The sequence below is a fragment of the Lissotriton helveticus genome, chromosome 4_1, assembly GCF_964261635.1.
Source record: "Lissotriton helveticus chromosome 4_1, aLisHel1.1, whole genome shotgun sequence".
NCBI lineage: Eukaryota > Metazoa > Chordata > Amphibia > Caudata > Salamandridae > Lissotriton > Lissotriton helveticus.
In genome coordinates, this window is record NC_136063.1 from 2,032,404,577 (window position 1) to 2,032,427,584 (window position 23,008).

Below are 23,008 nucleotides of genomic sequence, written 5' to 3' on the forward strand. Positions count from 1 at the left end.
TCCCCACTGTGCTAATCTGACCTGGAAACTGCCCCTTGTACAACCTCAGGGCAGGTGTGGCCAGAGGCTATATAATATAGGGGCACAGACCGCACAAGGTCTTTTAGCCTGTAACATATCTACCAGTGTGTGTGTCCCTTTATTCTGCACCCACTGTGACACAACCCCAATATGCCCATAACCACAGGGCCCATCACAATTCCCAACCTTGCACCATGGTGCAGTGGTCACCAGCACTGTCTACCGCAGGATTTGTACTAGTGGTACAACCTTCAGTACAAATTCATAGGTGTAGACCACCACACATGAGGCAGACGTGCAAGTTGTGTACTTTGTGCAGGGGAGGCTTGTCTGAGGTGCTATTCAGTTCCATTCACAACTCTTTTGCATACATTAAAAGAACGTTGGTGCTAAGCCGTTTTGGCATTGTGCGAGGTTCACTTTTTGACACAAAAAGTGTTTGTGCATGAATGGTGATGAGCATTGCAGTTTGCACAGACGTGTTGAGCGAGAGCAGCTGAGTCCTTTGTTAAGTCTGGGCCGCAGTGAGGCAATGACTTCGCTGCCTCGTCTTTCCAAGAGTCATTTCACATTTTGAGTCCAAGAAAACAATAGCAACATTGAGCGAAGAATACAGACTCCTTTGTGATTGGAGGTGAAGTATCAAATCCTAAAAAAGATTTTTCAGTTTTTTTCCGACTTCACGCACCCCACAAACTAACTACCACTGTTGCCACATTTCCAAGTGTAAAGTGACATTTGCTAATCTTCAAAAACAGTTACCTCAAGTAAACTCGTATGTCAGGAAGCATGCAAAGAGCGGACCAGAATCCCAGGGAATGAGCCAGCAGTTACACGTCTCTCAACGTGGAATGCATTTGCGGCACTCTTTCTTAACATAGAACGTGTTACTCCGCAGCCGTTGCTAATGGCTTCAAGAATCGCACTTTACTACAGTTTTACATAAGCACAGCAAGGCTCAAATTAAAGAGGAGCATAACTTCAAAATCTAGGTTTTTACGTCTAAAACTTATTGTCCTCTGCAATATAAGTGTTGCTGCTGAGAAGCAAAGAAGGATTCAGGGATTGAGCATGCTCCTGTGTCTACTGTTTCTGAGCCATAAGTGCCACTGTCTCTATCGGGGTCCAAATCTTGATGGTCTTTTGAAACAGGCAGCATGAAGAACAAAAATACAATTGTAATACAAATGTAGCAAAATACTTTTCACAAAATGTCCGAGACACCCCATATGACACTTAAACCACTCCCCACAGGCTAGGTCAGGCTTTGACATCTGCCAGTCAGCTGTGGGTATTCCACTCCACCTTGATGGTTTAAAGGATCCCAGATGATGAAGGGCGGACTCGGTTGGTGACTGATGGGAATCTGTTTACAAAGAATGGATACCCTAAGCGTGACTGTATTAGCACACATTATTATTGAATTTGATCTGTCCTTTCCTTTACTCCTACATAGTTAGTTGCCTCTCTGACTTCTTGCTACTCAGTGTTGGTGTCATACCACAGCCCTTTTGCAAAAAAAAGTTGTGCACTTAAGCATATATGGTACATTCACAGATTTAGTCTACTATTCCGCTTAGCTCTGCTAACTATAACTGGTGAATTTCTGTGTTTTTCTAGTTCAAAACGTTAATGTTGGCACTGACATATTCACCCACCTATAACATTACTTCACCCTTTGTTTCTTTTAGTGGATATATTTATCCATATATAATTTTAATGTGCTGGTGAACACTCACTCAGAGTCAGTGGTTACCAGCACATTAAAATTCACTGGAATGATTTCTCTGGAGTGCGTGTTTCTCTTTGCTGTTGGAACTGGATATATTGGGTTTTCACACCTGCACACGTGCTGCAATCTCCAGGGACACCATGGGTTTAACAAACGTTTTTCAGAAAAAAACAAGCCAGGCTTACTACTTTTTGGAAAACATGCCATAATAAACAGATCAGACATATGGACACCAAATTAATTTTTTTCCAGTGAGTCAATCAGGCCTATGGAATTAATTATTGGCTTGTAACCGTAATGGACTGTACTAATCATAAGCTTTCTCACAAGGCAACCAGCAGGCTTACAATCATATAAATGCAAATATATACAAAATTACAGCTGTCAAAACAAAGTATTATCTCTCCCTTTAGGGCCCAAAAAGATTATTACAGAACAAATCTTACATCCTCTGTTTTATCAGAGTGGTAACTAACACTATGACCCTTGTCTACTATGGAGAGCTGCAAGATGACATGACAAAAATACAACTCTGTGGGCTTTGATACAGAATAATAACAATCCACCGTTAAGTGACTACTGACTTTAATATACGCTTTTCTCGATACATACAACAGATCTACTGTCTTTGACATAGCTATTCAACATAACAACAGAACTAAAACAAAACAGGGCAAAACACAACTTAGTCATAACTCAGCCACCCCGGTAAAATACAACCAAAACAATGCAATAATGAAGCAAAAAAACACATTCCTAACTGCAACACAACACATCACCACCACACCAAAATGCAGCACGGCAAACATACAACAATATTCTTGTCCGACATTTCAAGTCAGATCACTGACTTGCTACAGCCAACACAGTCCTGCTATATTAGGCATAAGATTTTGACAAGGAAAACGTGCAATACCAGGACTTATTTTTAAGTGGACCCATACAAACCCTGCCCAATCAAAAGCTGTCCTCAAGGACAGTGGAGAAGTGTGGCACAATGGTTAGAGAAGGCAGACCTCGATGCAGAGCTCTGGCCAGGGACCAGGGTTTGATTCCCGCCTCGGCGGGTCTCGGGCTCATTAATTCCCCAGACCGAATATTCTCGCCTCAGTGCCTATTCTGATCATTGGTCCCGCGCTGCAACTCTGGGCAATAGCTTGCTTAGTCTCCACAACGGCCCCCACAACGCGAGGGATGCCTGGTCTGCACCATGGGGGTGCCCAGGAGTGGACACTGCACAGGGAAAGCCAGGAAGGGTTCCCTTGCGGTATTCGTACAAGCGCCGGGAAACCCACTGCGGGTAGCTGTGAGCTATACAAGTACAAAAACATTTACATTTACAACATTTAAATCAGCATGTGAGCGGTGTACTAATGAAAGCTCTCTTTCTGTTGATTACATAAGTAATGGAGATAGCAGGGCTGTCAAACAGACCTAAAAAACAGGGGTGCCCCCTAGGTAAATGTAATCCTTCACATGAATATTTAGCCCTTGAATGAAACTGTTAACCTACTGGCTTACTTTTAGGGGTGCACATAGAACACCGACTTCGTTGATTTACTAGCATTGAGTAAAAATGTTAGCAATAAACACGACAGTGCTAACTTGCTCTGCACACCACCATGTGTGGTTCCATTGCAGTATCTTTCAGATCCAGGCAGATCGACTATTTATTGCCTGATATCATCGAAACGTTTAAGAACAACTTCCCTGCACAGTCTACCTGCTGTTTCTGCAGCTACACTATAAAGTTTAGAAACATTTTTGCCTGGCGCTAGACAATGTACTTGCTGTTATGTAAGGTGCTGCTGTATACAAATATCTTTTACCGCAGTATTATGAAGGCAGTTTTCCAGAGGTGGTAATGTTTAACAAGAATGTTTGTGCATATGTGTTAAGTGGTATTTTGTGGTGGTGCTATATTTTTTTTGTGCACTGTTGCGTTTTGTGCTGCATTATCACAACGTGGAGTTGTGTTGTGTTCCTGTTTTGACTGATGTGTTTTGACTATTTTGTTGTGTCGTACCCCATTATGCTTTAATTGTACTATGATCCTTTGTAATATGTTCTGTTGTTTAGTTTAGGTACAACAAACAATGTTGCGGATGCTGCTACTTTCCAAGTCAACCACACAAACTGTCACAGGTCCTGTGTCAAGCAACACTTTACTATTGTCTACAGTGATGAAATAGCTTTGCTCCAGCAGCTATTTAATACATGAGTCAGCTCACAGTTGTTGCAGAACCTCTTAAATTAGCCCTTCCAGTGTTCCCTTTATGAGATGCAGGCTTACGACTTAGTACAGAAATATGATGCTGTCTGAGGCCCACGTTTTGCATTGGAAAACTGCTAAAATCAATGCATTAAATCACCTCCATCTATGTGTTTCTTTTCACAGCTGACTTACAGCACTGGATCACAATGCACAAGTGACTGGCACTATCTCATATCCTAGGTAGTAAGGCTGTGCTAGATGTAAACACCTATTACCTCTGTGCGGATTTCTGGAGAAGGTAATGTCGGACAAGAATATTGTTGTACGTTTGCCGTGCTGCATTTTGTTGTGGTGGTGATGTGTGGCGTGGCTGTTTGGAATGTGTTTTTGTGCTTCTTCATTCCGTTGTTTTGGTTGTGTTTTACTGTGGTTGCTGGGTTGTGACTATGTTGTGTTGTGCCGTGTTTTGTTTTAGTTCTGCTGTTAGGTTGATGTGTTTTATGTTATTGGGTTACAATCTGTGCTTACTTTACAGATGTCATCGCCCTTTCCTGCCAAAAGCAGCACATTCCTTGCAAGTTCCAGTCACAAAGAACGGTTTACCGTTGCCTAGGGTGATAATATACTGCTGCTCTGGCTCTTCCATTATTTAAGACAGCAGTCAGCCCAAAAACTCTGGTTGAGACCTGTCTTAATTTAACACTTCCGGCGCTCACTTTATTTGAAGTGGCCCACGGGAATAACGCTAGAAGCAGGAGGCGGATGATTGGAGGCATGACCGTAAAAGAGTGGGCCATGTTTCTAGGCAACCTTCTTTAGCTGTATTCATTTGCTTAGCATGAAACATTTTCTTTTATCATGTGAGTGCTTCTTGGTGAAACATTTTACAACATCTTGTAAGGCAATCAAGCATGCGGATGCTATGCACATCCATCAGGAGGTCACCTCAGCTGTTACCTGCAGGGTACAAAACTGGGAAAAGGCTCGTAATTATTTTTAAAGCTAAAAAGTAAATAAGAACAAGCAAACTAATTAAAAAGGGCTTCCTCGGGCAAGAAATCAATCAAATATTGTTTTATCTTCATATCAATAAGTTATGATTCTTCTGACAGCATTTCAGGCCCTAGGGAATGTTTTCCTAAAACGTTATCAGCTTTATTTGAGACCCACATGAATCCAAGGGGCTGTCTGATGATGACCACTTTTGATTAGTATTGTGTTGCTTTAAATTAAACGGGAGGATTATTATTGTGTTACTGAAAGACAATTGAAAGTGTCTGGAGTGTGGAAATATGATTAACATCACCAACATTCACAGATCCAAACCTGTGCAGGATAGGAAAACCCTCACAGAGCTCAAGGCACAGCACCCTCTGATGGGCAAGGGGCCTCAGCACCTTCCTCTTGATCCAGACTATCAATTGCAAGATCAATATTGTGACATACAGTGTTGTAACATTAGCATCCAGGGCCCCTGGAGGGTGCGGGGGCTCCAAGCTCCAGGGGGCCCTGTCCAGCACTGTGCGCTTGCAGCGGGCCCCTGGAATGAGCGCTCCTGACTGGGTCCAGAGTGTGGGGGTCCCCCTCTATATATTTTGCAGGAAGGTCCCCCCAAGTTTCTTTACGCCACTGGTGACATAGTGTACAGTTTTGTGAGCCGTGAAATGTAATATGTTGGAATGATAACGATGATGATAAGGAAAATGAATATGACTTTCTAAGAGACTATTCTCATACACGTTTTGCTCAATTGATATGTAAGGATCAGAATTCATTTGCTACATAAAATGTGGCAAACGCTGGCACAGAAAAAAAATTATCTGCATTCTAATTCCAAACACTAAAAGAATGTGCTTATTGATATTATATAAATTATTATTAGTAGGTATTATTTCTGTTGTTATTATTAGTAGTACTAATATTAGAATTATTACTATTGTTATTGTCAGTTGTAGCAGCATTACTATTGGTATAAATTATAGTAGTAATAATGATAGTTATAGCAATAATAGAATAATTAACAGCTGGCGCGTTGTATGTCAATAATAATATTGCTACTACTACTATTAGTACTACTACAAATAATAATAATAACAATATTACCAATAATAATTATAGTAATAAAAGAATATTGAACATCAGGGAAATGGTATAATAGCAGCAACAATTATCATTGTTTAACGCCAGTGAAGCATTATAAAAGCAATAATCATTATATTATCATTAATAATTATGATAATAATAATGAGAACAACAATAATAATAACTACAACAGAATGAAGTAAAAGAACACAACACATATCCACACTACACTTTTATAATGTATTATAGTAGTAGTTTTATTCAAATTATCATTGCAATGTTTCCCTTAAATATTACTACTTCTCAGAGAGTTCACATATACACGTTTAAATACAACAATGATTAAATAAAGCAATACAGTAGAGAAATATAAAGCAGATGAGTTTGAATTTTAAGCTTTTCTAAATATTATGGGGCCGATTTTGATACAGGTTGGAAGGGCACCGAATGCGATCTGGCTGGAAAAACTATGAGCCGTACGAGTGTTTTCCGCCCGACTCGTACAGCTGTACGAGCGAGCAAGTACGATGCGAGCTATGTGAAAATCACCGACCAAGTCGTTTCCAGGTTCGAACCGCTCGGTATGTCTCGGCCATAAGCTAACCGTGGTGTGCACTGGATGCAATTTATGACAGAGTCAGTACGGTGCACGCTTCGGACAGCTGGTGCGAGCCGAAGTGTCCGGCTCACAAAACGTCCGGGAAGTTGCCTTTGGGGGATCGTGTCAGACCCCCTGTCACTGGTAGCCCTACGACTTGGACACAGGGGGAGACCTAAGTTTCTCTAGAGCTTGGATTCTTCCAGCTGGACCAGGCTGCAGGGTTTAGTCAAAAGGGGGGGAGAGGATGTAGCCTTAGGGCTAGAGCAGGCGACCTCGAAGCAGGGGAACCAGGTATGAGTCTCAGCATCGACGCTGGTAAAATCACTTAATCTCCCTGTTCCTAAAAAAAATGAATGTGTCCATCTATAACAAAACTGGTGCTCATGTAAAGCGCTCTGATACCTGATATCTTCAGGTCTAGTTCAAGCTATATAAAACTATGAAAAAACGAAAATTAAAAAAAATGCTCCCTGAGGCTGATATAGCCATTGAGTGGTCTAGCTGAAAAGGATTTGATGCAGTGGACAAGAATGTAATGGGAGCTGTGGTGAGGTCAATCCCACTGGCAAAACACCTTTGTCGGATCAGCTTGCTGGTAGATTCCTTTTTCCTGTTGTTTCTCAGAATAATTTTTTTTTAAAACTTTACTAGGTTTTGGGTTTTCGTAGGAGGAGGCCACTTTAGCACCACATCAAGGTATGTATTACGAGTTTGGCAATGCGGGTGCGGGCGGTTCACCAATGCCCTATTCCCGAGCCACCAAACCCAAAGGGTGCCCACCCACCAGTTTGCAATACAAATCGTTGTCTGGGGGTGGACAGCATGGCGTTTCTTTGACGGTGCAGTAAAAAGGCTCAATGAGCCTTGAATACTGCTCCACCTTGGGACTGCCACTTCATGTTCCAGCACAACATGGAAGTCCATGCCGTGCTAGAACAGGGGGGATGCTTGAACACAGGGGGCACAACATGTGCCCCTTTGTATGCACCTGCCTGCTGGTGACAAGGGGGCCCCTGCAGGGCCCACTTATTTCCCCACCACCAGCTTTTACATGGTTGTGCAGACCGCCATGTAAGGCTGGCAGTGGGGAAACACAAAATATGCACTACCAGCATGTTCTGAGCCCCTGACAACAGTGCTATCACCAGAGAACATGGTTCCCTGTCAGTTGCGGTGGTCAAATTGCGGCCCGACCGCCAAACTTATAACACGGCGGTTGAACCGCCAGTGTGGCAGTGGTTGAATCGCCACCGCTGCGCCCCCACAAGTCTGGTGGTTCATGGACCGCCAGACTCGTAATAAGGTCCCAAGAGTCCAGGACCTGAGGGGGCACCATTTGGGGGCTAGATCTCACTCCAGCAGTGTTGCAAAGTTATCCTTGTGCCCTGGGCACCCCATTTGTTGCTGGCTGGTACTGGTGGTAACTGACTCTGACTGCCCCTGGGCTCTGCCTAACCAGGCTCAGGACCAGTGCTATGCTGAAAAGACACTTACAATACAGTGAGAACACCTACATACCTAGGTGTCTCAATGGTGGTGGGGGGAGGGAGAGTGTCAGGTACCTACAAGGAGGACTCTTATAAAATAAATTTTATATGCCTTGTGTTTAGGGAAATTTCGCATTTGTAGTACAATGCATCCCAAAATCGACTTTTGTGCTAGGGACACTGTGAAATGAGAATCTGCAATATATTTACATACTCAGATCCCCTAAGTCTCCCCTATGTGTTCCCGGGGTGGGAGGGGGGAGGTCCTGTAGATATAGGCAGGGTCCTTTTAAAATATGTTTTATAATCCCTGGTGTTAGAGAAATTGCCAGTTAAATTTCCCCATTGCGGATCCCCAACCACATAGGTTATCATGGTAAGAAGTTATTAATTAATAATTCACACCAGGAAAACCCAAAACATTTAATTCAAGGACTTGCAAGAATGGTATTGATAAATCCTACAATATGCTATTGTTGAATTTATCCTAAAAGGTACAGACATAAAGTAATAAGACTTTCTTGTCAGTAAGTGTTCTGTCTTGATGGGTCAGAGTTAGGTGGATTAGCCAGGCTGCTTTGATGAGGTGATAAGTAGCCCCTGGAGTGGAAGAGCAAATCTGGGAGGAGAGGGTCCTGCTACATATAAATGCCAGAGCAAGGGGTAGGGGTCGTAAACAATGATCTTCAAATGGAGGATGAGACAGGCAGGAGACACCAGTTTAATTTATAGCCCTACTCTTTGAACCCAGCCAGATGGCAGGCTTAAGGAAGGAAAGTGCAGATACCAGGGGGAGGGAGAAAATGTAGATGAGCCTTCCTAGAGGTTGGTTTAGCCAGCTCTTGCTTCTGTGTGGGGACTTCAGCCATATTGAATTTTTGAAAAATAGTGCTTCTGGAGGACCGTTGTGCCACACTTTGGAGGAAATAGGCATGCTCTGGGGTATCGTCCTGCACCTCATTGGACAGGAGTGCCCTCCTGCGTGACCCCAAAGAACAGTGAATAGGTATCCAAGAGGGGCAGTGCCTCTCAGCTCTGCTGCTTAAAACTGAGTGAAGAAGTATTGCCAAGCTGGAAACTTGGTTTGCACCATCAGGCCCAGCATTTTGACTGACCACGCCTGCTGCATTATCTGAAACTACAGCTGTTTGGATGTACCTTGCTTCAAGAGGTATTAGGAGTGGACGCCAAGCTGGAGCTTGATTTGCACAATCAGGCCCTGCATTCTGACTGACTGTACCTGCTGTATTATCTGAAACTACAGACCTTTGGATGTACCTTGTTTGGAACAAAGAGTGGTCTCCCTGCAAGCTACAGGTTAACAGAGCTTACCTGCATCAACACCACTGAGTCCCCTGCCTGGAGTGTATCCAGTGCACTTTTAAGGGTGTTGTCCTGGTGATTTGTAGGAATTGTAGTCCCAAACTTTCAAGGACCATCTTGGAGATTCCAGACCATTGGAGTGTGTTTTGGACACTTTGGACCCTCATGAGGAACTTCAGGACAAAGTTCCAGAAGTTTGGGAAAGTTTGGTGAATTTTGTGAAAAAGCTCAAGAGGATTACTGGACCCTCACAGAAAGGCAATCCAGTGAACCCTCACAGAATCCAGCCTGCTGGATGAGGCTGCTCGACGTATGGTGAGAATTTCTCCAGAAAGGTTTCTACGCATGAAGGTAAAATCTTGACCGGGACCTTCCTCTTAGTGTATCCGAACAGCGCTCTATTGCGGTCAGCCTCAAACGTTAACTTTGTCCGGCCAGAGGTGACCAAATGTCCAGAAGTGGGTCTATCGGTTTTTAATCACTAGAAAGTGTTTAATCTTCAAAAATTCATAAATCTGGTTCCCTACATTGGATCTTTTTATTTTGATGTCTTTTAAAATATACAAATATTTCCTATTCTTATAAATTGGTGTTGGATTTTTATTGTGTGTTGTATCTTAATTATTTACTGAATTGATGTTTGTAAATGCTTTACATATTTGTCTCTGAAGTTAAACCTGCCTGCTTGCAGCCAAGCTACCAAGGGTTGAGCATGGGAATCATTTTCTGAGACCTATTTTGAGCCCTAGACAGTGTTAGTGGCCGTATTGCCTGTGACAGATGCATATTTGCCACTAATATTAACCCACTTCCCAACAAACATTAAGCAACAGGCAGGTAGGTTGCTGTGTCTTTGGAGTTTGTTGTGTCCTTGGAGCTTACACAGGTATGGAAAATCCATGCCCCCTTCTTCCAGCAGTAGGGGGTGAGGGTCTGATTAGCAGTTTGGCCTTGGCTGTCAAACCCCAGTCTGCCCACTCTACTTAGAGTCTGGTGGACTGTAATCACTCTAATGGTGCTGCCTCTGCTGGCTCAGCTGTCAGAAAGCTTACTCTTATGGGCCAATAAAGTAGGGCCCATTAGACCAAATGACTGCCAAACTCAGGGAGAAATACAAAAAAATCTGGGGTGCAAACACCTTAAAGGCTGCAGCCATGCACCAAACTTGCTTTGCCTTAAGGGGAACCACTATGATGGTGGTTCATGTGAAAGGATAGACTACACCTCTGGGGCAGCGGTCATTGCAGACTGGGGAGGATGACAGTCCGTCAGTGGGAAGGGTGTCATTTCCTCCACAACCCTGATGGACGGCGTGCCATTTGCCAATCTTTACATTAGGCCCTTAATCCTCTTGAAGTTGCTCTATTTTGTCCTTGGGTCTTAGACCTGCCAGCTGGTGCAGAAGAGAGTCCTACAGACAAGGCAGCTTCCAACACAAATGTCATCAACAATGACTCAGAGAATTATACCAAATCATAAATTATGTAAAGGAATCCGAACATGTAAAAACTTCCATGAATTTTCCCATTAATTTGCACACAATTTTCACCTATAGGGCGCAGTGTTACACTACACAAAAAATGCAATGGTGCAATTTCTTTTGGACACCAATTAAATCATGCTAATTAATTCTGGACCCCATCTGAAATAGTGCTACCTGTATGCAGACACCAGGCTGTACAAGATAAGAGTATTTCGCACCCATCCTGCATTTCCGTGCACAGAGGGCACACTTGTTCACAAATAACTTACCCACAGTCCCTTATCTAAGTTGACTACAGCGGCTGATCTTATTTTAAAAGATGAACATTAGCGGTTAGGACTCAAATCTTTTTCTTATAGCATTGTTGTGGGTTGGACTCCATTGGGGGTTCCTAGGCCACCAAAGAGGCCCAAAAGAGAAATAAAAAACTGGGTGTTTTCACAGTTCACAGTCTTCCTTCAGCAGCGTTGCTGTTTCTTTAACAATTTTAGCAGAAGGAAGCGTGCTCCCTTATGAGAAATGACATTGTATCACTGCTTCACCATTGGGCCCATGTGCTTCTTGTTGTGAGGACCTGGCACTCCTATAAACTGGTGTGAACCTATGAACCTACACTGTTATCTAGAATTGTCCTGCATAGCTATCTTCCCCGTTTGAAAAAAAAGTTTACCAATGCTTTTGATGTTTTTACCAAAACCATACGCCTATTTCTTGCCACCTAGTTTTCAGATGGTTCATGTTTGTGTTCTATGTCTGCTGCATTTGTTTATTTTCAACTAGAAAGCTCAACAACGATCACAAACATATAGGTTATTTTGGCAATTGTATTTTCGAAAATCATCTTAAAAGTAACGTTTTCAGATAAGCGATAGTATTTGTTCAAAATGTGCTCATCTGCAGAAAATCAAACATCCATCACACTGTCTGCTAAAAGTACAGAAACACATTATGTCTGCATAAAAGTCAGAATGTTGCGGAGTGATATATTTGAAAAATAAATTAACAAAACAGCATAGAATATTTGGGAACTAGGAACTGCAAAGATAGTATAATGAATAAAAAAGCAAACTAGTAAGCAATTTTTAATACTCTGAGCCCAAAATGACTGTAACAATGTTCTTCCTGTTGGGAGAGGCACCCCTGCTGCTACATATTCAGTTCGGCAGCTGCTATGTATTTAGTTGAGAATTCTCCGCAGAGGACACACTGCTGATAAACTGCTGTCTGTAGAGGGCCATTAAAGTCCCAGGTGTTCGTCAAAGCTTTTTTTTTATTTACCGTGCTAAAATATGGTCCATTTAATTCAGGATATTATATTTATCTACTTTCAGTGATGGACTGAATGCGTCCTTTTGAACGACGAAGTGTGGGGTGACATGTAGAAGAGACAAGAACCGTCTTGAATCGTTGACCCTGTCTGCTTCCTTGGGCATTTATTGAGCAGAGACTCCTATCTTGAAATGTGTACATTGTACCTTTAGATTCAGTTCCGGACTTGAAAATGAACCAAGAATTCACAAGCGTGCGGAGAGATACTATCAAAGGGGGTGTCAGGGGTAGGGGGGGTCTCAGGAGGCTGTGCAGATGTGCAACTGAAGCTCTTTCCAACATCATTTGAAACAAACCTTTGGGCCATATGTACAAACACGTATTCCCATAGAGACAGAATGGGTAAAACCCTTTGATACATCTGGCCCTAACAAAGGCATTGCGTACCCTTAACCATCATGCTCTTGTCACTGAAAGAAGTGCATACTCTGGGGGTTTCTCTGCTCTGAGAACGCCTCATTAGGCATGAGAAGCTGTCTTTCACATAAAAAAAAATACTTAAATGGTTTAGCTAAATCTCAGTCCATCAGGATCATGACAACACTGCACCACATTTATAAGTACAACAGTGGGGCCATCTTAGACTTCACTGTAGAGCTACCAGCATGCTTATAGACTCACATTATGACCGTGTGAAATCGTGATTTGTTTGTGAATAATACATGACATTTTATGAAATGTACTAGCCAGAATCACACCTAAAAATGTAATGCGAGTTCAAAGATAACGTTTCATACCAGCATGGGACTATTTGTAGGAGAAAGTCTTATGCAAGCTCTTCTCCGTATGAACCAGTATGCTATATGCACACAGTGTGTAAATGTTCGCTCCTGCAATATTTCGGCAATACGAAATTTGCAAATTTTATGGGCCAATAAAACAATTCATCCAGACATTTGATAGCCCTGTGCGGATTAAACCTCGTGGAATCTGGCTCTTTCCAATTAACTGTTGTCATAGTTGGTGGAATTAACTAGAGCATTGTGGCTAGGTTCTTGCAGATTATTCTTAATGGAACACTAAGCAAGAATAATACCTATAGTGCATTCCTAAAAAACACACACAAACCATTGTTAGGAGCAAAACAGAACGAGTGCAAAGTTTCTAATGTTCCCATTGCCTTAGTGGATAAGAGCCACAAGCAAGGGATGCCACCTTCTCACACTGACCATCTTTCGCTAAAAATCAAAATGGTGCGTGAATTAAGAAATATCAATGCAAGCAATGTGTTAAAGTAAACAGAGTGCCCATTAATAAATTACTAACAGCAGCCCCTGCTTTAGGGCAGTGCTACCAGTGTAGCAGCACATGGCCCTGACCTAGCGAAGGGGGCAACTGTGTTTGAAAATAACTTTGGGGTCTAAAAGCATGTGCTGCAGAGCTCCTTGTGTATCTAGCAGTTTTCAGGCAACAATACAAATGTCAAGATATCTCTGGTGATCAAGAGATTAGAGTTTTGTCCAGTGGCAGTTTTGAGCTAAAGTAGTGCAGACGTTTAATGTGCCTGCTGCAAAGAACGTGTACCACGCAGATCACAGAACTGAGTGTGATAGAAACTAGAGTAATGCTATAATAAAATGAAATGCATGTCAGAGAGGGGCAATGGAGAGATAAACGGCACTGCTGCATGGCGGTAGTAAGGGAATTTGCGGACAGGGAGCAATGTGGGTGATACTGTCGCACTGGGTACCACTTACGCTAAAGTTCAACCTGATTATCAGAAATGGTAACCACTGCCCACCGCTAGTACAAATAACGAGTTGCGATGGAAAGCTGCTGGGTAAGTGTAATGGCATATCATGGACACATGTTATGAGACACATGTGAAATGTGGCACATGCTATGAATAACCAATGTTTTGTATCTTGCAGGAGATAGTTCCTGTACTCTATGATACTGGATCAAGGCGTCATACTGGAATCGCCAGAAGGTCAGCTGTGTTCAACACATGACTTATTAGAATATGCCGAGAAAATGAACATACATTTGGAATACTAAAATCCAGTTTCAGATGTCCCCAGTGCTGGAGTCGTACACTACACAAACATTTGAAACCTGTTGCCAGACCCTCGGTAATCTCTCAAAGAGAAGAGGACTTCTAATGGATCTTCCTGACAGTCAGGGCCTAGGCAATGGTGTTTTAGATCACATAGGTCGAGAACAGTGATTCTACACACTTACTTCATTGTTGACAAAGCGTTTTTGATTTGTACATAGCCCTGAAGAACTTAAACAAAATACAAAACAAAATAAAAACACTTTTGAGGTACCGTAACATCTGTCTAGTATTACCTCTAGTGGCAAGTCTTCATACTGTAAGCTGTTTAGAAGAAACATAACAATTGTGGAGCTATTGGAACTCTTATACCCATGTATATCATAATGGGACATGTACTAACTCAAGTTGTGTTGGCTTTGTGCCAAGCACAGTATACTGTACTCCGTGATGCCAGGCATGATTACAGGGTTGGTTCTCTATTGGTGTAAAATTCAGTTACACCTGTTGTTTTGATGGTGGACACATGGTCCAGTGCACTAAACTTTCACAAACACTCATACAGTATAAGCTCTTGTGACATGATACTACTCTTCCCACCTTCTCAGCGCTAGGTTGCTGCACTTCCTCACTTTTGCCCACATACAGCAGTGTCCTACATTTTTCCACTTTGCCAGCACCAAGAGGGCACAATATGACAGGGCACTCCCATCCCCATATTCACATACTTGCACATGCAGCACCTGTACCTAAATCCACACCATCTCACAGAAGGGTACGAAATGCCACACTTGAAATTTGCCATCCGGACTCTCACGTCTCTTACAAACAACTTCAAGGAGAGTACTCTCTACCCTTCCCAACCTGCCTCGCAGCCAAAAAAACAAACACATGCATCAACTCAGGAATCCTTACAGTTAGGCAAACACCCACAAAGTACATGCACATATACTTAAATGCTTAAAATGCCGTTAAATTATGATGGTTTAAATAAACGAAAAATGGGGGGGCGTGGCTTACGCGCCGGAGGGGAATGGCGGTTCGTCCGTGAGCTCCGACGAGCGGTGGGAATCCCGCTGACCTACGGACCTCTTTCCATGCCCTGAGGAGCTTCAATTTTACACTTTCCGAAACCGGAACATGCTCCGCATACGCTGAGGGCGGCGTTTCCTCGCTTCCTGCTGATTTTGAGGGTCATTTTATTGCCGGTGTCTTTCTGCTGCTACGGGACGCGGGCGGCCGCCATTTTGTGCCGCCGAGCCCGCGTCCTTCCTCTCACGACCGCAGCACTTCTCCTCACCTGTGTGCAGATATTCCTTTCCTGCTGCCAGCCTTCACTCAGCATTACCTCAGGTATGCCTTCCTTCACAGGGTACCTGCAACTGTAACCTGGCATGTTTCCTCTCAGAACCCGGCCGCCATTTTAGCTCTGCCTCTTCACAGCCGTTGTCTGTCTTTATTCCACGCATTTTCACCTCATTAATGGCGCAACTAATGTTCTTTCAGACTGGCTACTCGTCCTCCCGATATTTTCTTTTTCCTACTTCATCTCCAAGGATTTCTCATTTTTTATAGTGCCTTCTGAGAAATTGGTCTATGCTCTCCATGTACGGTTAGCATTCCCTGTGCCCTCCATTGCCTTTTCTTCGAAGTACATTTTTGTGAGTAATTTTTGGGCAGAGTCTTCAATTTTATATCAACCTTGATTGACTCTATTACTTTTGGGCTTTTTCTGAGTACTTTGCAAATATTCTGCTCTCACGTTTTACCTCAACTTTGGTGTTTCCTCACGTTGATACCATGGCTCATGATGCGAATGGCGTTAAATCTTCTCACACTGGCACAAAGCCCAAACGTCTTAAAAATGACCCACCATCCCCTATTCACACCTCATCTAACCCAATTTTGGACTCCATCTTAGAGGAAGTGAGGGGGCTTCAACCTTTTATGTCTGCCACTAATGAAAAACTTAAGCAAATTGAAGAACGATGGGTCGTTATGGAGGGCAAGGTCTTAAATCTAGAACAACGGGTCAGTGACCTCCAGGATGCTTCTTCTAAGATACCCTTATTGGAAAAGGAAATTCAACAACTGAAGCTTCATACCGAGGACCTTGAAAATCGAAATCGTAGAAATAACCTATGTATTCATGGTGTTCCAGAAAATTTGGAGGGGTCTGATATGGTGTCCTTCATCCGGAAATTCTTACATGAACTTTTGGATCTTCAACCTGCTTCTCATCCTCTCAACATACAAAGGGCCCATCGTCTGGGACGTCTTAATGCTAATGCATCAAAACCTCGTGGTATTATCCTCCTTTTTCTTGAATTCACTGAACTAATGCAAGTCCTCAAAGCTGCACGAGTCAAACGACGTCTTCTATGGTCTGGACATAACATTTTTATCTCACAAGACCTTTCTAATGCCACAAATGCACGACGTAAAGAATTTTTGAATCTTCGTCCTCAAATGCGCCAGTTAAACATCCAATATGGTATTCTTCATCCATGTTTCTGCAAAATCACCCACAATGGCCGCACTCGTTCCTTTGAGGATCCTCAGAAGCTCCATGCTTATCTTCAAAGATTCTCTACTTCTTCAATGGACACAAACATCTGATATTTTTTCATCCTCTTGAGTGTCCTTGAGTAGCGGATTTGCTTTATTATGGCTCCTTTTCCATGTTTCTTTTCTTTGGTTCTATCAATTTGAGGTTCTTTCTCTTTCTCAGTCTTTCTCTTCTTTTTCTTCCCTTTGCTCGCCTGGTGCTTGCTGGTGTCCGTCTTCTATCTGGCGTCTCTTCGCTCCTGATGTTTTGTTATTCTCTTTCCTCTCAGATCAGGCAACTTTGCCTTGATCTGCTTACTCTTCTCTTTCCTCTTATCTTTCTCTTTTCTCTTCTCTTTTCTTTTCTCACCTTTCTCTCCTCTTTCCTTTTCGATGTTCTGCTCTTGACTTGTCTCCTTTCTTGTTCTCCTTACCCCCTACATTCTTTCTTTTTTCTTTTCATATTTGTATATTTTATGTTGGTGCGTACTTTATTTACGGGTGCGTTCTATATAATTCATATGAGTGTGTTGGATATTTTCTTCATTCTGCAAGTGTTTGATCGTTGTTTTTCCTTTCTTTGTTGTTTCTTTCCTGCAGTGTATCCGCCCCAAGTGTACCTCCCCTTCCTTACCTTCCATCATGTGTAAGTTTGTCACGTGAACGTTAGAGGTCTCGGACATCCTGTCAAGCGTCAAAAGGTATTGTCTCATCTGTCCAAACTTAATTCACAGGTTGTCTTTCTCCAAGAGACTCACTGTTCTGATATCGAATCAGCTAAGCTAAAACGTCAATGGGTGGGTCAGGTCGTGTTTTCTCCTGCTGTCAACAAAAAAGGAGGTGTTGGAATTTTATTCCACAGGAGTTTATCCGTCCAACTTGTTTCTTCTCAACATGATGATGAGGGACGTTGGGTAATGGCTAAGGTTATCGTGCAAAACAAGACACTGGTTTTGCTCAACATTTATGGCCCTGTTCGCCCTGACCCCCAGTTTTGGAACAATCTCAAAATTCTTATTTCCTCGATAGACTGCCCTAATATCGTAATTGCTGGTGATTTTAACCAATGGTTAGACCCCTTCTCTGATAGACTCTCCTCAAGCAAATTTCAGCCTGACAAAACCCATAAATGTTTTCAATCTGCCATTGCCTCTCGTCCCCTATATGATGTATGGAAAACGTGTAATCCAGATTCTCTGGAGTATACCTTTTTCTCAAATGTTCATCAGACCCGTTCCAGGATTGATTACCTTATGGTTACCAAATCTTTACTTCCTGCCATTCAAACGTCTGAAATTGGTTCTATTTTTCTTTCTGATCATGCCCCAGTATATGCACTCCTTGATTTGGCCCATACTTCCTCCAAATTTAATCGCTGGAAATTCAACACGTTTTTGCTGTCTGATACTATATTTGTGAACAAGGTCACTGCTTTTATTAATGAATTTTTTTTGTTCAATAACCCGTCAGATACCTCTATCCACAACACTTGGGATGCTTTTAAAGCAGCATTGCGTGCCTTTGTTATATTCTACGTCTCCCACAAGAAGAAAATTAATAAAACTAAATATGAAGATCAACTCAAGATTATTAAACATCTTGAACATATCTACTTCTCCTCTAAATCTTCTGATGCCCTTCACAATCTGGTCAAAGCTAAAACTGAGTTGAATAAACTTGCTACAGTGGAAGCTTGCCATATTTTACTAAAAATTAAATCTAAATTCCATGGGGGTCAAAACAAGGCTGGTAAAATGTTAGCAAACTACCTGAAGGTAAAATCTGAACGTAAAACTGTTGGCCCTATTCTTAATGACGCTACCACCAAACTTGTTACTTCTGACGAAGACATTGCAGAAGTTTTTCATAACTATTACCAAGCTCTTTATACTGGTGATACATGTCCCTCCGACCCTAACCTATCGTCCTTTTTTGATGGCCTACCTCCACCTCCATCCCTTCCTGATGAATTTGCTCAATTAGAAAAAGATATTACACCTCAAGAAGTTCTTCGAGCTATTAACTCTCTCAAAAAATCAAAAGCCCCAGGACCAGATGGATTACCCGTTGAGTTCTACTCCTCATTTCATGCCATATTTGTCCCAAAATTATTGCAGCTTTTCAATTCATTCATTGCTGATGCCAAGGCCTCTGGCTCTTACATGGACGCTCTTATTGTTATTATTCCCAAACCTGACAAAGACCACTCTCAATGTAAAAATTATCGCCCTATCTCCCTGATTAACTATGACTGTAAGATCTTTGCTAAAATCCTTGCCTCCCGTCTAGACTCTCTTATCCCGCATTTGATTAAAACTGACCAGGTTGGTTTTGTGAAAGGTAGACTTGCAGCTGATAATGCTCGTATGTTTTGTAATATAATTTCTCATGGTAAAAATTTCAAGGACCCCTTAGCAGCCCTATCCCTGGATGCTGAGAAAGCATTTGATCGTATTAACTGGCAATTTATGTTTCACACGCTTCACTGGTTTGGTTTTGGCCCCACTTTTATTTCTTTGGTTAAACTTTTGTACTCATCTCCTAGAGCTAGTATTTTTGTTAATAACCAATTTTCTAGATTCTTTTCCTTATCTCGTGGCACTAGACAAGGATGCCCCCTTTCCCCATTGTTGTTTATCCTTTGTCTTGAACCTTTTTTGGAACGTATCCGAGTTAATCCTGACATTCATGGTTTTAAATTTACCCATACTGAAACAAACATCTCTGCTTATGCTGACGACATTTTGGTTTATATGGCTAACCCTGTCACTTCTCTACCTCCCTTTTTGGATGAAGTTCGTTTGTATTCTTCCATTTCTGGATACAAACTCAATTTATCTAAAACAGAAGTTCTCCCGTTAAACTCTGCCTGCTATCAATACATGTTTAGTTCTACTGATTTCACATGGTGTCCTTCCAAAATCAAATACCTGGGTATTTGGTTTTCCTCCACGCTCACTGCCACACTCAAACTCACATTTGCCTCCCTTACTCAGAAACTTCAATCTCTCCTTTCTTTATGGTCCCCTCTATTCCTGTCATGGTGGGGTAGACTTGATACTATTAAAATGATGATTACTCCTCATGTCCTTTATACTGTCTCTATGCTTCCTGTAAAAATATCCAATTCATACTTCAATCGTATTAATTCGATTTGCACTAAATTCCTCTGGAACAACAAACACCCCCGTATTGCATTACGTAAACTCGTTCGACCTAAGGACGAAGGGGGTGTCCGTTTCCCTGATTTTAAAACCTACCATTCTGCTTTCCTGATTAAACAATCCTTTTCTTTAGCATATGATTTTGTGGATGCTCCGATACCCCGTTGGGTTACTTTTGAACGTTCACTATTACAGAATTTTTCATTCCAACACATTGTTTTTATGTCAAATTGTTCCTTCATATCCAAGCACCCGGTACTTAAGTATTCCCAAACTTTGCTTCATAACACTTTCTCTAAAGACCTTTCACCCATGCAATGTTTCCTGTCCTCTATTGTGTGGTATAACAAATTCCTCAAATATAAGGGTAAATCCTTTTACTACAAACATTGGAAAGAGAAGAACGTTCTTTTTGTTCATCAATTTTTTTCTAACTCATCCCTTCTCCCCTTCTCTGACATGCAAACTTTGTACCACTTACCCTTATCTTGTCTTCAAGAATACACAACTATCACTACCGCCTTACTATCTCACTTGTCCACTCTCTCTGCTCCTGATACTTTCCCGTCTTTTATTCCATCTACCCCCCTCTATCCTTTATTTTCATTATAACAACCTAAAGCTGCACTTGTTTATAAAATTTTGTTAGCACACACTACTGTTAGATCTAAATCATCTGTTGAGAATGTATGGGAAACTGATATATCTATTTCCTTACCTGTTGATGTATGGGATCGTTTATGGTCCAAATTGTTTAAGGTTTCAATTTCTGCACGCATTACCCAGTCATTATTGTTTATTTATCATAGAGCTGTTCTTACACCTGTTAGTATTTCTAAGTTTTCTTCATCAACCTCTTCATTATGTTGGTCATGCTCTTTAGAAACAGGTACACTTAAACATCTTTTATATGAATGTTCTCCTGTTTTATCCTTTTGGAATTCCGTTTGGAATCTTTGTATGCAAATTTTTCATTACTCGTCTCCTGTATCCTTTTTGAACGTATTTCTAGGTTCTGTTTCAAATGATATCGATATTGTACCTTCTACTGCTCGCTTGCTTGATCTTTTCATTGCTGTTGCTTTTAAAGTAATTTTATCCTGCTGGAAAGATAATTCCAAACTGTCTGTAGTTTCATGGTGGAATTTCATATGTGATGAACACAGGATTGCTATCACTTCCTCCTCCTCTGTATCCTTAAAAATTAAATCTGATCTTCTTTGGCTTCCCTTTACTTCCTATCTTTCATCTACATCACCTAATTGCCTCCCTCATTAACTTTTCTTTCACTATTTTCTATTCCATTTTATTTCTATCTTAGATCCCCTCTTATCCCTTTCACCTGTTTGACCCTTCTCCCTTTCTCTCCCTCTTTCTTTCTTTTCTCTTTCTGACTTTTCTCTTCTTTTCCTTGACCCTTTTTTCTCCTTCACTTCTCCTGTCTCATATGCCTTATGTTTTATATTGTTATGATTTCCATGTATACTATTGTAAGGCTTTATACTATGTTCATTTTAAAACCAAATAAAAATGTCTTAAACAAAAAAAATAAATAAAATAAAAAATAAAGACACAGCCCATGCTCAAAGATGAGAGCTGGTCACTGGCGCATCAAACACTATGCCAAGAGCTTTTTCGCGGAATAAACAAAAGCACAGTAAAAAGCATGCATTTCGTCACAGCTTGAACATTCCGGGGTTAGCAGGCCATGTGCCTGTGTTTCTCTTTGTGAAGAAAAAATCTAGACTTACTCCACTTGATTTGAATTTCTGGGATTCCTCATCTCACAATTTTTTAATTCAATCGCAGATGGTCACACTTTTGTTTAATTTCTCCTGCTTCACATGAGCTAAACACTTCAAAGACAGTTGCCATTTTATATCGTGATAACATCCATTGTGATCGACAAGTAAATGGGTATCTTTTCAGCTGCAAGGATACCATCAATGAGACAAACGAGAGATAGACATGTTACTTAGTTCAGTAGACATGTTGTGCCCTGAATGCCTGATGGGCAGATGCCAGTAGGATGAGGCTGTGGGTTGAATTGAGTGCTCCCAGCTTACTCTGAAGGTTCATTCCTTCTTAAAACACTACACAGTGGAAGGTTTGGAGGAGAAAGTGGAAGATTCAGAATAGAGTGAATAAAGCTTAAACCATGCCAAGAAATGGGATTAGGGCAAACAGAGCGGAAGAAAATTGTGTGGTTTCAACAGGTGCAGCAAGAGAGAAGGAACAGCCCTGAAAAACTGTAGTGGCCCGTTGTGGGAGTGCTGTTGGGCGTTGACGTGGGGCGGGGGAGGGGCAGGGTGGAGGGTAGTAAACTACGGATTACGGACGATTAGAGGTAAGTAAACATATAAATAAATAAAACAAATTTCGTTGCACGCGCTGCATCGCCAAATGGGATGCAGCGCGCGCAACAAAATTTGTTTCATTTATTTATATGTTTACTGACCTCTAATCAGCCGTAATTTGTCATTTACTACCCCCACCCTGACCACGTCAGCACCCCAGTCAACAAAAGGAGGTTCTGGGTCCTATCCCTGACCAGCCTGGACCACGTCAGCACCCAGCAGCACTCCCACTACGGGCCGCTACTGCTGAAAACAAATGTATGTATATATATTTATATATATACACACACACATATATGAAGAGAGAGAGAGACGACATAATGGTTATCTGTGTAATATTGCTTCATACTGCCATTGAGGGACCACGAGGTCGAAAATGTCACCTGAAACCTGAGATGGCAACTAGGATCTTAGTACAAGTCACTCAGTATGTGTTTGTATCACAGGATTTATTAATTGAGTCTAGTACTTTAGAAAGATTTGAAGCACTTGAGTACCTTACATTTAGTATTCATTGTTTGCTGAGATTGCAGATATGCCTGTCCATGTTTTGAGAAATGTGTATTTTTGTTGTGAACAATATGGTAATATGTAAAATGTGTTTCATTCAATAATGGGTACAATAAGCGAAATTTTAAATGCAAAGCACATTGGAAATTAAAATTGTATTC

The 23,008-nt window shown here is 41.6% G+C and overlaps 1 protein-coding gene across 1 annotated transcript in view; it reads right to left on the reverse strand.

The window, feature by feature from the left end:
- The window catches only part of IL1RAPL2 (interleukin 1 receptor accessory protein like 2), a gene marked incomplete at its 5' end in the record, with an annotated part of 1,483,925 nt that overhangs the window by 550,711 nt on the left and 910,206 nt on the right, over nt 1–23,008 (reverse strand). The window lies entirely within an intron of this gene.